This window comes from Poecilia reticulata, linkage group LG8 (genome assembly GCF_000633615.1).
Source record: "Poecilia reticulata strain Guanapo linkage group LG8, Guppy_female_1.0+MT, whole genome shotgun sequence".
Lineage (NCBI taxonomy): Eukaryota > Metazoa > Chordata > Actinopteri > Cyprinodontiformes > Poeciliidae > Poecilia > Poecilia reticulata.
The window spans coordinates 12,132,459-12,147,198 of NC_024338.1; the positions used below are offsets into that span (position 1 = coordinate 12,132,459).

General features: G+C 36.8%; 1 long non-coding RNA gene across 1 annotated transcript; it reads right to left on the reverse strand.

The window, feature by feature from the left end:
- Positions 1–816: 816 nt before the first annotated feature.
- Positions 817–10,877, reverse strand: LOC108166500 (uncharacterized). The gene is made up of 2 exons (XR_001776856.1): positions 10,689–10,877; positions 817–1,569 (listed from the first exon to the last, which is right to left on the reverse strand). It is a non-coding gene; the product is annotated as an uncharacterized LOC108166500 (long non-coding RNA).
- Between the last annotated feature and the right edge of the window lie 3,863 nt (positions 10,878–14,740).

The window sequence follows — 14,740 nt, forward strand, 5'->3', positions numbered from 1 at the left end:
TTTTTTTTTTTTTTTAAATAAATGTCTCTTCCAAAAAGTTGTACATTTTCAAAGCACTCCCTTACTCCACATACATTAGAGAGGAGGGCGTAAGTGAAGTGTACTGTGTCCAACACCTATGCAGACTTGTGAATTTTGTGTCACGTCATTCACAGGCAGAAAAACTCCTTCACTTCACCTCTGTTTAATTTTACATGTAATTATTTCTTAAACCTTATAATAACAGAGCTCTGRAAGGTCCGTCTGTGTGCAATGACCCTGTCCTGCTTTAAGAGCTGAGCATCTAGGCTCGTGTGATTTCAGTGTATGGCCCTCAGTCAGTGCATTAGCGGTTACGTGGTTGTGATTAATGCTAATCACGCTGGATTTACTGTGTGTTTATTTTATGGCACGACTGGCAGAGTGGAGCTTGGCCCATCTACGAGTGTTCCTGCTGCAGGCGAGAGGTGGTGGACCAAGGGATTTAGATGATGTTAGTCTTGACTGTAATGTTGGCCTTTCTTTAGGCTGTGTGAGGGAATAGAGTTGGTGTCGGATGTGCACGACTGCACACGTTTCCTGCTGCAGAGGACTAAAAGGTTTCATTATCACAGCTGTCACTGGTGATAACAAGGAATGATAATATTTCAATGTGCATCTACATTATGATTTGCGGTTATAATTTGAAATGAGTGCTGTTGTGCCCATTATAGTCGGGTAAGAGCAGCTTGTTGAGCCATATTTGTACTGCATAAGCTTTACTGAATTGCAGCTGCTTGKTATTGACTAGCACAGAGGCCTRTAGGTGTCCAAAGACAGTGCAACACTGCCACCATGTTGACCAGCTGTATTACATTTATTTACACCACATTTTCAGAAGCTCATTAAAACCACAGGAGTTTTAAATTATTATTATTATTTTTTTTTTAGTTTTTTTATTTAAATTGTGAGGAAGAAAAAAAGGAAAATTGAAACGTGAATCATCTTGACACGATAAGAGGTCTAAGACTAATTCTGGTTTTAGCTGATGTGTAGTGAAGGAGTAAGGAAGCAGTATTTGGGGGGGAGGGGGAAAACACAGGTCTATATTGGAAGTCTCCCCGTATTCCATTTCAACAATTTTACCCCAGTGGATGTACACTCCAATGTTTGCAGTGGCCCGGCCTTCAGAAAACAGAAAATAACAGAAAAGGCTCAGATAAAATCCCAGTGTGCATTGTATCCGCTTGTTTACGCTCAGGGATTCCCTTACCACTTGTGTTAAATGTAGCCCACCGTGTTATTCTATCAAGCAAGAAAGAAAACAATTACTGAAAATGAGGCCAAGTTGAGAGGAGGCCTGTGTGTAAAATAACAAAGACGTGCGACTGTTTGGATCTGATAAGCCCCCTCCRAGTGTTTCCTCCAATGCCTCTGAAAATAAACAGCAGGGGTTGATAGGTGAATGGAGTCTTGGTTTGGGTCCCGACCGCGGCCGCAGCCCGGCAGCTTGTTTTAGGGGCTGGACCTGGCAGGATCCACGAAGGGCCCCCATCGACAACCCAGGCGCCGAGTGAGTTAAACGGGTTAGTGTGTGGCCATCTGAACCTGCTGGGACACACACACGCACACACGCATACACACTCAGTTTTGCACAAGTTGACCACACCCATATATATAAAAAAAAAAAATTACATGATCATGCAGACATAACAAAAATGTAAAGAAGATCCCTTTAGTAAAGTTTTTGCTGTATTTCTTGAATWATTTATCAGTGTTTAAAGAATCAGTGTTAAAGTGTTACTATGCTTTAACACATAGATTTGAGGAGTGGCATTACGTACAAGGATGCTAAAATATTTTTTTTAGGTAAATAACACAAATTTTTTTATTTACATTWTTTTTTATTCTCAAGTCATAGATCAGTACAGTACACTCAAKATGTAATCAATTTAATTTGAAATACCACATTAATTAGAATGCTAAAAGTAAAAACAAAAACATAATCTGTTCATAACACTTATTTTCACTGCTTCTAAAAAAAAAATTGTGCCAGACTGATCATTACAGCTAAAATAATGTGATCTTAACATTTACCAACCATCTGTGTTTCACAACAGGAAATGTTTCCACCTGAATTTGTCCATATTAGGACTGAACAACAGTAACACCTCTTTGGAATATCTTATTTGTAGGCCAATGCATCCAATTAGTCACAAATGCACATTTTTCATGCTAATAATATATCTCCATTATGTTCAATGGATTCAGAGGATGAAAATGTAGATTCACCACTTAAGTCACAATTTCTGTGAGTTATGTTTTTTTTGCATGRCTTTCTGATACTGTGCTGCCTATTTTCTGCCACCTAGTAAATAAAGGTTACATAAATAAAAAAAATTGTGCGGAAGCAAGAAAAAGTACATGCGTCTGTCTTCAGCTGGGCAGCAGTAATGCAGCAACAAGTGGGAAAGGGCACGCTTAATGTTTTTCCATGGTTCATAAAACCGGAGGAAATTCTATCTGCCGCAGATCGTTCTCTGGCCTCTCATTAAGAAGACAGTAATCTGTAGGAACAGTTTCAAAGACAATTTTGGCAGGTTTTGAAACTGTAGATTTATGAAACCTTGTCATACATTTATATGAGTAACCAGCCAATGYTGGTTTGGATCAACCAAAACATTTTGAACTTGATACAGTATGGTGCAATGTCATTTTTTTGTCATGCTTAATTCTTCTGACCTTCTATCCTCAAAAACATCACCAATGAATCACCYTGTGATAATTATCGCTTCTGACCTCATCCTCTGTTTAAATGTTCCTAAAAACACAGTATCCCAAGCTTGTGTCAGAATCGAAACCATGCTTCAAGCCTTCAGTCCAGCTTAGGCTATCAGAGTCAAAACCGTGAAAGTTTACTTCTCTAATGGAGCTTGGGGTTTTTTCTTACTTGTTTAACTGTGAAAAAAAAAAAAAAAGCAGTCGGTTGCAAAATCATGAGAGGACAGCATGCATCTTCGCAATCACAGATCATTGCCAGATTTTGTTGGTTAGAGGAAAAAAAAAAAAAAGAAAGAAAGGTCTGAGGTTTAGCTTGCTTGACATTATCTGCCCATCAAAGCAGGTGGCGTGACCAAGACAGAGAGAATGTGGGAATTTTACCTTCAGACAGGTATAGACAGGGCCGTGGCCGCCTGCATAAGGGAGTGTAAACTTGTTCACATTAACCGCAGAAAACAAAACAGGCTTTATATTCCTGATACTCTGAAACTCTCAGCAGGCTCTGATTACTTTTTTTTTAAGCACTGCTGGATTTTTATTGCATCACCCACCAATGTTCGAGCTTGTGAAAATCTTTGAGACGTGTTCAGCACCCTCTGCATCTATTGTCAAAGATAATTAAGACATGTAAAATGTCCTGAAAAATTAAGGAATCTTTTACTGCTGGAACAAACTTATACAATACCAAATCTTCTATTTGAGTCATATTACTTATTGGAATGTCTACCAATAAATACGAGAAAAATAAATGCTTTTTTTAAAACAAATATACATACTTTACTGTTTCAAATAAAGCTGTTTTGGAACTTATTTTATTGYTTGATCACTCTTCTAATTTTGAAAAGAGAATATAATATCCAAGCTGCTTGCTGTATTTAGTTTTTGCTGTTTGCTTCTTTTTTTTTTTGTTTTAGTTTTGTAATTGTTTTTGCACATGAAATCTACATTAGATTCTGTCTATCAGCATATTTCTACATCACATKTATTCATTATTAACCCTTGCAGATCATTGTGGTTCTGGAGTTAGAAGTACTTCTTTRGGTGGATCAGGGTTTCAATATTGGTGGAGAAACTTCAACACCAGAGGATTTACAATAAATACACATAAATTGCAATTAATTCAAATAGTTTATATTATGCTATAATATTGTGCTATACATTAGTATGACATGCTGAGATGACATGTTTCATGTTTTTAAGTGAGGCAGTGTTTTATTCAAATAATACTAAAGTAAAAATCCTTGGCTAATTGTTGAATTTGTAACTTTAGTAAGCTAATGGTTTTAGTATATTATTAAGCACCAGTGGACAGGAGAAAATCAATGATAGTCAGTCAGTAACCGTACCTTAATGCTTTTATAGCACATAGTTTTAAGAAACCGTGTAGCACTGGTTTGGCTCTGATTGTTGGTTGAGTTCATGGGCTTAAATAAAGACACTTAATCACAAGTTTCCCGGACTGTGCAGGACTTCAGTGCCAAGACCTCAGGCAGTTGAGATCTCTGCATCGGAGAAAAAACATCCCCACCAGATTACTGTGTGACTCACAAGAACAACTGCCTTCAGAGAAACACGATATCCAAATCAGTTAGGTTTTAACACAACTGCATTAATTCAAGGTTTAAACCAATTACGGGCCACAAGCATGTCAAAGGTGGCAAGTTTAGAATGCAGGGATGTTGCATTTTAAGTTTTAAACGTTAAAATGCAACCATGCAAACAGAGCTGAACTGACATTGGAACACATTTTTTGAAAAATTGWAATTTGTAAAGAAATGTATGTAAATGTATTGTTTTGAAGAAAGTGAAATAAAAATCTAAAAAAGTATTTCAAACTTCACAAGATAGAATTATGAATTTGATTGAATTTGAGAGATAACCATACCTTAATGACAGACAATAAAAAATGGGAGTATATTTAATGTTTTAAAAAACTCTTGTTTAAAGGTTATTATTGGCTATATAAAGTGAACGTGAACAACTCTAAACAGAATGGATACAGTTAGAAATGTTTGACAAACCAGCAGGAGTCAAAAAGACTAAAGAGTAAAAAACAGTTGTAAACAAGTTCTCCTGTATAATTTCTTTATTTTGATTTAWTAGATTTGTCAAATCTTAAAAAAAGATCAATTCCTCACAAAAAAGAGTCAACATCTGAAAAAAGTACTGCAACCAGGAAAAGTTAAGCAATGTAGTAATTCATGTCGTCACTAACTAGATTTTYCTACAAGCCAAATAAATCTGCAAACACGTTTCTGGTGGTCCATTTTTTATTGTTCTAACACTTTCTGTGTTGCTGTTTTAGAGGGTGGGCAAGGCTGTGTACCCACACCATATAAAAATGACTGAACAGACCTGAAAGGAAAGAAAAACGTGTTGCTGGAAAGTTCTTTTCTTTCAGAACAACAAAACATTATATCAGCGTTAATTGGTTTTTAACGCTGATTTAGCAAACATGAGCTCTGAGGTATCATAGTATAAAGTAACAGGCAAAACTAGGAGGGTTGTCACAGAAAATCTGTTTCCTTTCAAGATGTCACAGTCATAATCGTGCTAAAAACAAGAACCTTTCTTTTTTTTTTTATCTGTAGATTGCACGCTCAAGTAAATGTGTCTTGTTTCAGTCAGAAACTGAACTCGCCACAAACATTGTTGAGTTACAACAAGAAGGAGGACACCTCTGGCGATTTAAAGAGGAACCCCATTCATGTGGAATTTTCTGTGTCAACAAACGCATGAATCTCTCAGAATGTGAGGGACTGGATGTACATCGGCCAACTGTATATAACACTCAATGTACTGTGTAACGTCAGCATGAACTGCTAACTCTGGATGAAAACAGGTCTCCTGAGTGCTGCTCGGCACAGTGTTGACATCTCTCCTCCAGTCCAAATATTGTCTGTGGAATTATCTCTGGCCTTCGCTTACACATCTAGTTTGTGGAGGTTTAATAATAGAACCATCGTCACATTCATTTTCCAAGTCTTGAATGGATTATGACGCACGTCAGGTTTAGGAATTTTTTTTTTTTTTTTTTTTCTGTGAGGATATCCACCTTCCTGCACAGTAGCCGAACTAGTTTTTGGAAGAAAAGACTAGGGCTCATTCACACATTACAGGAAGCTGGCCAAGAGACAAGTGTCTCAGTTTTCACTAAGGCGTCTAACAAAGTGGCCCAGCCTGTGCCTGTCTGCAGTTTTTATTTTGACTCAGCTACTTTTCTTTGACAAGGTAATTRATGAATAAGACCATTTTCCTGCACCAAAAGGAGGGTCAAAATGTCTTGAAAACTGAACTTTATAGTTGACATTTTATGTGGTTGACTATGACAAAGTATTATAAAACTGGAATAATTGGAAAAAAGAAGGTAAACTTTTTTTTAATCCCTTTTACAAATACAAATTTATATTTGTTTGCTTTTTTATCTGAATGAAATCCACTTGGTTTGTTTCATATCACTGTCACTTGTTTCACAACCCAGTATTTATTAGGTTTGCCACTATCTCCCAAGCTAAATCAATGACTTCYGTTTCCCTTTCTGTTTAGGTGAGGCAAGCTGTGTATATCATGGAACAAAAAAAAAAAAGATCTGAGACGCGTTTAAGTTCAGAACTAAATCCAACTAAGAATCTATGGCAAGACTTAAAAATGTCTGTTAACAGACATTTTACACCCAGTGTGATTATTTTTCCAAAATAAAATGGGTATCATTTTATACCCATTTTATTCTTAATAAAGAACCTTATAAAGTTATGTTTTTATCTAAAGTTCTGATAAGAACAGAACCTTAGAAATCTGCAGGTCTAATTGCAATAATAATCAACCAACCAAAGCATTGAGGTTATTAATCCAAATRAATGACAGTTTTAGATTTAAAGAACTGAAGAAAACACAACATATTTTTCCTTTCACTTCCTAATCATGACTTCGTGTTAGTCTGGTGGTTTATAGCAGAAGCATAGCAAAATGTTAGGAATCAAGATTATTTTTCAAAGCATTGTAAATAATGCTTCAGTAATTGGACATGTKTAATCAGTGCATCCACAGATTTTGAAAAAAAAAATGTAAAAGAATATTGTTGCACAACGTTTCACGCTAAATGTTTCTCTCTTTTTTTACTTGCTATGCGTGAGTGGCTGTGTAAATGTCACTTTGAACTGATGGACTGCTTTCTGAACTGACTTGTCAAATAAAAATTCTCCTTTTCGGCAAAGAGAATAAATGACCTATGTAATTTGAACTGATATGTTAATACAAATGTGTTGCCACTTTATTTTTAACTTAGCGTTTACGAAATCTTGCAGGTGATGTGTGGCATTTTTACAACCGACAGCCATGTTAAATATTACATAGGAAAAGGTTGACCTGTTCGAAACAAAGCTCCTTGAGACAAAGGTCCTGTTAGGGCTTCCATAGCGCAGGTGACCAGCTCATATCCAAGTCATGTGACCGACCGGCTGTCAGGCAACAACCTGAGGACCGGTTGATTGTTAACACCCCACAGTGAGACCTGTTGCCCTGGGCTATTAGTCATCCTGACAAGTRTGGCTTGTGTGCCACTCTCTCTGGTCATGACACACTTGTTTTCACCGTCTCCCAAGCTTCACACTCTGCTTCAGCTCTGATATATGCCTAACACGTAGTGGCAAGAGTGACACAAGRCAGCTGAACCAAAACAAGCACCTATCAATTACTGATGAAAGAACTCTTTTATACCTATTATTTACAACACCTTTCCAACTAGGCATGGATGGACCCTCTGCTTGTGCAACAGTTATGGAGAAGGAGCTTCTAAAAGAGGGTGAATGTGTACACTGGTWTTCTAAAGGTAAAGTGAGAACATTATTTGCATTTTAACTACAGACGCATTGTTAGGGGAAGCCATTTGTAAAGTTACACATTCTCAATGATAATTATGTAATTCAGAAAATTGCTTTATTTCTACATTTCTGCAAATTTTTATATTTTTTTATAAACAGCAYCCTATATTATTCATARTTTCTTGACATTGTGTCAAATTACAGGGGCATCACAGTAAAAAAGGCACTTTGTGTTGGATTACCACAAAACAACAGAAAACAATGAAATAGATTTATATTGTGAAAAATGTGAAATATATATATATTTTTATGGTGGGGTTAAGAAAAAAACTGGATTTGTAATATAAAACTAATAATAATAATAATAATAATAATAATAATAATAATAATAATAATAATAATAATAGAAATTATTATTATTATTATTATTATTGATAATAATAACATTATTAAGTTTAGCTGTTTCAATTTGACTGTTTCTTCTCTTTGGTATATTCAGTGACCTCACTGTACAAAGTCTATTTATAACATGTGGATTCATCTTTAACGTTGGGAAGGGAGGACGTGCTGCTATTAAAAATCAATCAATCTGATTTATGCTGCCATCGATACACATCATTTGCTCATGCTAAGTTTTAAAACAGCCATGCTACTATTGTGCTTTGTTTATTGCATGTCATGCTTAAAAGTTGACCCCAGCTGTCCTACTGCATGACAGTAAAAAAGTATTGACTGTCCCTTCTGCTATATCCCTTTTGTTATTGTTATTTCTGCAACAAAGTACCATAGTATTTTATGTGTGTCTGTTCTCATTGAAACATATGCGAGGATTTTATTTTAAGCTCTCATTTTAAGGTCCCCCTTTTAAGACAAGTAATAAAAACCATGAGCAATGATTTAATATTAACCAAGGGATAGATTCAACATGATGGTAAAAACATTAGAAACGTCTTWGTCGTTTTCTGGATGGGAGGGAGGCCTCACGTCAACTTTGGCATTGAATAAACCATGATCAGCATTGCACACGCAGCCTTCTGATAAAGTGTATAGCAAATGTAAAAGTTGGAGGATCCATAACCTTGTGTTGCATTTGTTCTGAGGTGACTTGAAAAGCTCTGTTTAAACACCCTGAGGTGTATTCAGTGAATAGAAAAAAGGAAGTTGGATGTCAGGTTTTTTACAAAYAGCTTGCTCTTTGGAGTCTGATTTAATGCCCTGAGTGCAGTAACACTTGAAATGCGTGGGGTTAAAAGAGCAAGATATATATAGAAATGCTATCTGCTTGTTATGATCCATGCATACCTGCTGCCTTGACATTTATCCAGTCAGTTTATTAGCGATGCCTTCTACAAAGACAGTAGGTACTGCTGATGTTCTTTGTTTTTTTTATGTCTGCAGCCATTTAGCAGGAAATTACACAAAAGCACTGATCCAATATTTAATGACCTGTGCATTTCTTTCTATCCATCCATCCATTTTCTTACACCCTTGTCCCTTAATGGGATCGGGAGGGTGCCTATCTCCAGCTAACGTTCCGGGCGAGATTCACCCTAGACAGGTCGCCAGTCTGTCGCAGGGTAACACAGAGACAGACAACCATGTACACACACACTCACACCTAGAGAGAATTTGGAGAGGCCAATTAACCTGACAGTCATGTTTTTGGACTGTGGGAGGAAACCGGAGAACCTGGAGAGAACTCACCATTCACAGGGAGAACATGCAAACTCCATGCAGAAAGACCCCAGGCCAGGAATCGAACCCAGAACCTTCTTGCTGCAAGACAACAGCTCTACCAACTGAGTCACTCTGCAGCTGCATTCCTTTCTACATGAATTTAATTGTGCTGGAATATGATTACCACATTCCTTCTCTGCGACATAATCCACAATGGGAATAATATTTAAATTAATCGATCGTGCTGCATTTAATTATGTAATGTAATCACAGTTTAGAGACATTAAATTATATAAGGCAATAAATTGAAATGTGAACATAATCAAGCGAAGATTAAGGGGTGGGCTGACATCAGTTCTCTAATTGTATAAGAAAAAGAAGCTCATTTGTAAATAGAATATGAATGTATAGCAGTAATTTATTTAAACATCTTTCAATTAAATAGTTATTTAAATTAGCTATACAATTTGGTTGTTAAATGTACGTACGTTAGTAATGTATAGGTTTAATGACACATCCTTAGGAAGAAAATTACATTTTCAAATGCTTAAAATGAGCTGCTTCAGATCTTCAAATACTCCCATGTACGTTGTTCTCTTAGCAGCCAGAAGGAGGTATATTCTCCACACAGTATAGTTTAGAAGTATTTTATTATCTCTTAAACACATTATTGCATGCTTTTTTCCCCTCCTCTTTTTTACATAGGAAGCTTTCAAAGACGTTATTTCAAACCATGTGGTCAGGAATTGTCTTTATTAAATTGTTATTCTCTGCTGCTAAGTGGTAATAAACAAACGTCTGTAAAACTCAGSAACACATTTGCAGTTGACTTATTGGTCTGTGAATATCTTGGCATTTGCATTTATCCTGGTGTTCTCCCTCATGGACTTTTACCAAAGTGGAAAAGTTGCAATTATTCATATTTATGGAAATTATTTGCGAGAGTTAAAGCCCAGGGTGCTCCGGCTTCCCAGCAGGTGCCCTGCAAACACAGAAGATGATCCTTCCAGCAGCTGCCAAACTAGGACAGAGCTGGGATTCCCATTAAAAGGCCACCGTGAGGTTTTCCAAACAAAAAGAGCTAGTATCATGTGATCACCTATATTGAAATGCTGTTGCCATGGCTTAATTAAAAATATACCAGTGAGTTTTAAAAGAAAATAAAGAAATGCTAATCAATAATAATTGGGTAAGTTCATTGAAAGTTTGTCTTTATTTTTTAAAATGAATCATTGTCTCTTACCAGAAGGCTAAGAGATATACGAGAAATGTGCCAAACTCCAGCTAAACACGGCTGAGATCTCTCTAAAAGAGTAACAATCTACACTCAAGACATCATTTTCTTGCTTAACTTATTTTCATTTAACTAATTTCTGTTGCCCAAACATTCACACAGTACCTTATTTTTTTGCAATGTGTTCTATAAGAGCTTTCACATATCAGTCATCTTACCTTTTTCCACCTTGGCCAGGACGGCAGGCGCCAATAGAAATGCAGGGTTGGTGCCACTGACCAACATGCCATGGAGTTCTGGGCTCTCTCCTGTCTCAGTCCACCAAGAGGCAGACAGGAAGGGTAAAACCTGGACTCCTACTTAGATGGACCAAAGCCATCTGAGTCCATGTAACACGAACACCTGCAGGAAATGGTCTGTGAATGACAAATATTTTATTGATTTTAGGATCTATTAGTACTGACATTTAGATTTACTTCACTCTTGACCGTTTCTTCATTTTCAAGATTCTAAAACAATAATCCAAAAAGAGACGTTTGACAGATGTTGAGTAAACAAGGACTTATTTAGGAAATTATAAAACTTTGCTTCTTTGCATTTGAGATGGCTCCAAGATGGTGTGATGGTGTTGGCATGCACTCTGGTTTGCTGATTTTCTCTACTTTTTTCTACTCATATGTGTGTTTCTGTTTGCTGTGAGTCTTTGGCATTGACCACAAGCTGGTACATAACTCTTACTTAAGAATATTTTGTTAACTTACTGAAATTTAGGTATACTGATCTTGTTAAAACTTTACTTAGAAATGCTCATCCAAAATCTAATTTCCATTTAGATTTAATGGTTTATATTAGTTAGGTTAGTTAGTCTATTGTACTCTGTCAGCTAGTTTACTGACAGAGTCAGCTAGTTTAGAGGGCAGATTTTATAATATAAAAAATCTGCAGATTTTATATTTTATAATATAAAATCTGCCCTCTAAGCAGATTTTATATTATAGATGTTTTTCTCATTAGCAGTTATTTTCCTTCAGTCATAATCCTTACTTATCTTATGTTCTTTTTAAAATGTTTAACATTCCCTTCATTGCTAATATTTTAGTGTCATTTGAATAGAATAAAACAAGAAGTTTTTACTTTTGTTCTTTTAAGCGTGAAGAATTTTTCACTGACTTTTGCAGTAGAAAGACAAAAGGAGATGGATAACTACCTCATAATTTTTGTTTGGGGTACAAATATTTTTTTTTTTTTTGCTAGGCTGAAAATCTAATGTCCTCATTTAACAGTTTAAGACTACAAAGCAGAAGAGTTTGTGTCATAAATGTGCAAAGCTGTCATATATATCTTAAAAAAATATTTTTCTAATATATTTAGTTTCAAACTATACATCTAGATACAAACATTTAAAAAAAAAGGTTCAAATACTTCATGTTAAGTTTAATATTAACGGTATTCATTTTTATTCGACTCGGCTCCAAGTGCCTTGTGACACGGCATTATTTTTACGTTGATTTTCGTCCCGATCTTCCCCTTCCGATAATCTCAAAATTGCCTGGATTATCGAGATGTCTCTTGGGATAATCTTTATAGATTGCGTAAATCACAGGGATGCGAACCTGATCCGACCGTGCTGCCTGTGTGTGTTTGTTTTCACGTAAACATGAGTAATGAAAAGATTAGCACAGCATAAAACCACCTGAGGCCTATTAAGTTAATTTCAATGTAACTGTTGCATCTGGGGAATCATTAATTAGTCAATCAATCGCTCTATTCCTGTGACACGGGGCCGGGGCTGTGGGGCGCAATGGAAACCACAGCTGGACCATATGTAAATGGGAATTAATTAACTAGCTTACGTTTCAGCACCCGTATTTGGAGTCAAAACATTCTCAGGAGTCCGAGCCAGGGCAGCAGAGTCCCAAACACCCTGCTGTGGTCACATCCCATCTCTGTCGGACAGAATAATTTCACCTCATTACCTCTGCCATGTATAAATAGAACTCTTTCCACCCACCGGCTCTTTAACAACATGTGCTCTTTTAAACACCTACAATTAACCCCTTGTGACTGCAGCCTTGTGTCTACCCCCATGTACCCTGGTTGTTCCAAAGCTCAAAGTCCCAGGAGATTGCACCCTATTCGCTGAACCCATACACCCAATTCACAGTCCAAATCCAGTCCGCCACACCTCCACCTCGGCTCGCGTTTGTTAAACAGTCATATATCTTGCGTCGTATTTTTATTTTTTTTTTCCTCCAGGAGGATTTAATGGATGACTGACAGAATTTACAATGTGTCTCGAGCAGCAAGAAACACTTCACGACAAGCCATACATGCATTGTGTTTATGACCCAAACATGGTGTTTGAGTCTTGGGCCCACCCTCACACAAACTACGCACACAAAAAGAGATGTTGCATATGAACAATAACAGTCTGGGGGGAGATTACTTAGGCTGATAAGATCAGGTTTTACGACGAAAATGATGCATTCAAGGTGATGTGCTTAAGCCAAACATAGGTTGCTTGTAATCTAACGGGAGGTGAATACGTGTGTATTTTTGAGTTTTTCATTTGTAAAATAATCTAGAAAATATTCCTAAATTTAATTCTCAAATATTATTAATAATTAGTGCACAACTAAAAGTAATCACAATGCATTTATTTATCACTGAAGGGTATCACTAGAATTTTGTTTTGTTCTAGTAACATAATGACAAATGTAAATCTTATGTCACGTGTTATTTTTTAGAAAAACAATTTACCTTAGACACAAAATCCGTCACTTGAACTTTTCTAACTTTTGCTTTTTCTTATTTTATCAAAAAAAAAAAAATTCTGTTTACAAAATATAGTAAATTTATTCTAAGACTTCTTTCACTGTCCTCTGTTCAAACACCCAGACCTATCCACACTGTGGTGTTTCTGAGATATTGCTCCAAGCAACGGGCTGGGGAATCACTTGCTTCCTCCCCCGTAGCAAATAATTCAGTCAAGTACTACCTTAGAAAAAGGTGAAACTCACAATGGATTTCTCAGATATGCGGCTCGAAACCGCAGCTTTCCTCACCCATGAGCACCACCTATAATCACTGTGTCAGGCTTTGGCTCGGCTGCGACCTCAGACAAGTTGTTTTTGGACAGGTACCACACCAGAGGCGGGAGTCGCACATGCTAAAACAGGCAGCAGAGAAAAATTTTCTCCAGGCCGTTACAGATTAAAAACGATACCCTTATTACTAGCACCGACTTGTCACACAGACAATTTTATGTCACAGATGTCATTTTTGTCAGTTGTTAGTGATTGATGTTTTATCTGGTCAACTACAGCTAGAATACAATAACGGGGAACACTGGACGTTTCCGTACCCAAGCTCTTCATTCTACGGTAACTAAAAGATGGACAAATTTCAAATCTATCAAGTAATTGAATATCTGAACATTGCATCAATAGGGTACGTAAGTTATCTCTCTAATATCGTGTGCTGACCTTCAGTTGGACCTTAGTTTTATGGAACCAGTCAGGATTATGACATATGATAATGACATTACCATCCCTATTGCCTCAGGTCCTTGTTTGTTTGAACTTCAGAGCAGACTAAGAGGAAAGCAATATGGTGAAAAGTTTTGTTCTGTAAGTCCTACTATAAATAAAGTTCATTGGTACCACTGGGTTTTTAACTTGTCACCCCACACAGAGGTGAGCTAGGATTACATACCTCTCTTTATTCTGGCTTTCCTACTCGTGCTTAGTCACAAGAAAGCTGTGTTGCTGTTGTTCTGTGAGGAAGAAAGGCAGCCCATGGCCAAATGTGTCCCGACCTCTTTCATGACCAAATTAACCTGTTAAGGGACTTGTGGGCATAAACTGGCTCTGACCCTCAACTGACATACTAAGAATTGCCCTCTGGGTAGTGCACCACTGCCACAAAGGTCCTAATAAACCTTGAGAGTAAAACTCTGCAGAAAGGATACACAATTTATCCTCATTTGCGGTGATTTGATCAAGCAAAACATTGTTTGGAGTTTATGCTGGTTGGGGCTGAGCCACGGTTGAACAACAAGATAGGCCCACATTGGCTAATATAACAGCTCAGTTGTTTTTGGTTCAGTGTTGCATCTAACATATTTATGCCTATTCGAACTGCCAAACCTTTGGAGATAATTGGACTTCTGGTTTTAGCTTATATATTCCCTCTCAGCAGCTTTTCCTGAGGATTGTTGAGTTTGAACCCCAAAAAGAAATTTCAGGTTAAGGAGTTTATTTGCTGTGTT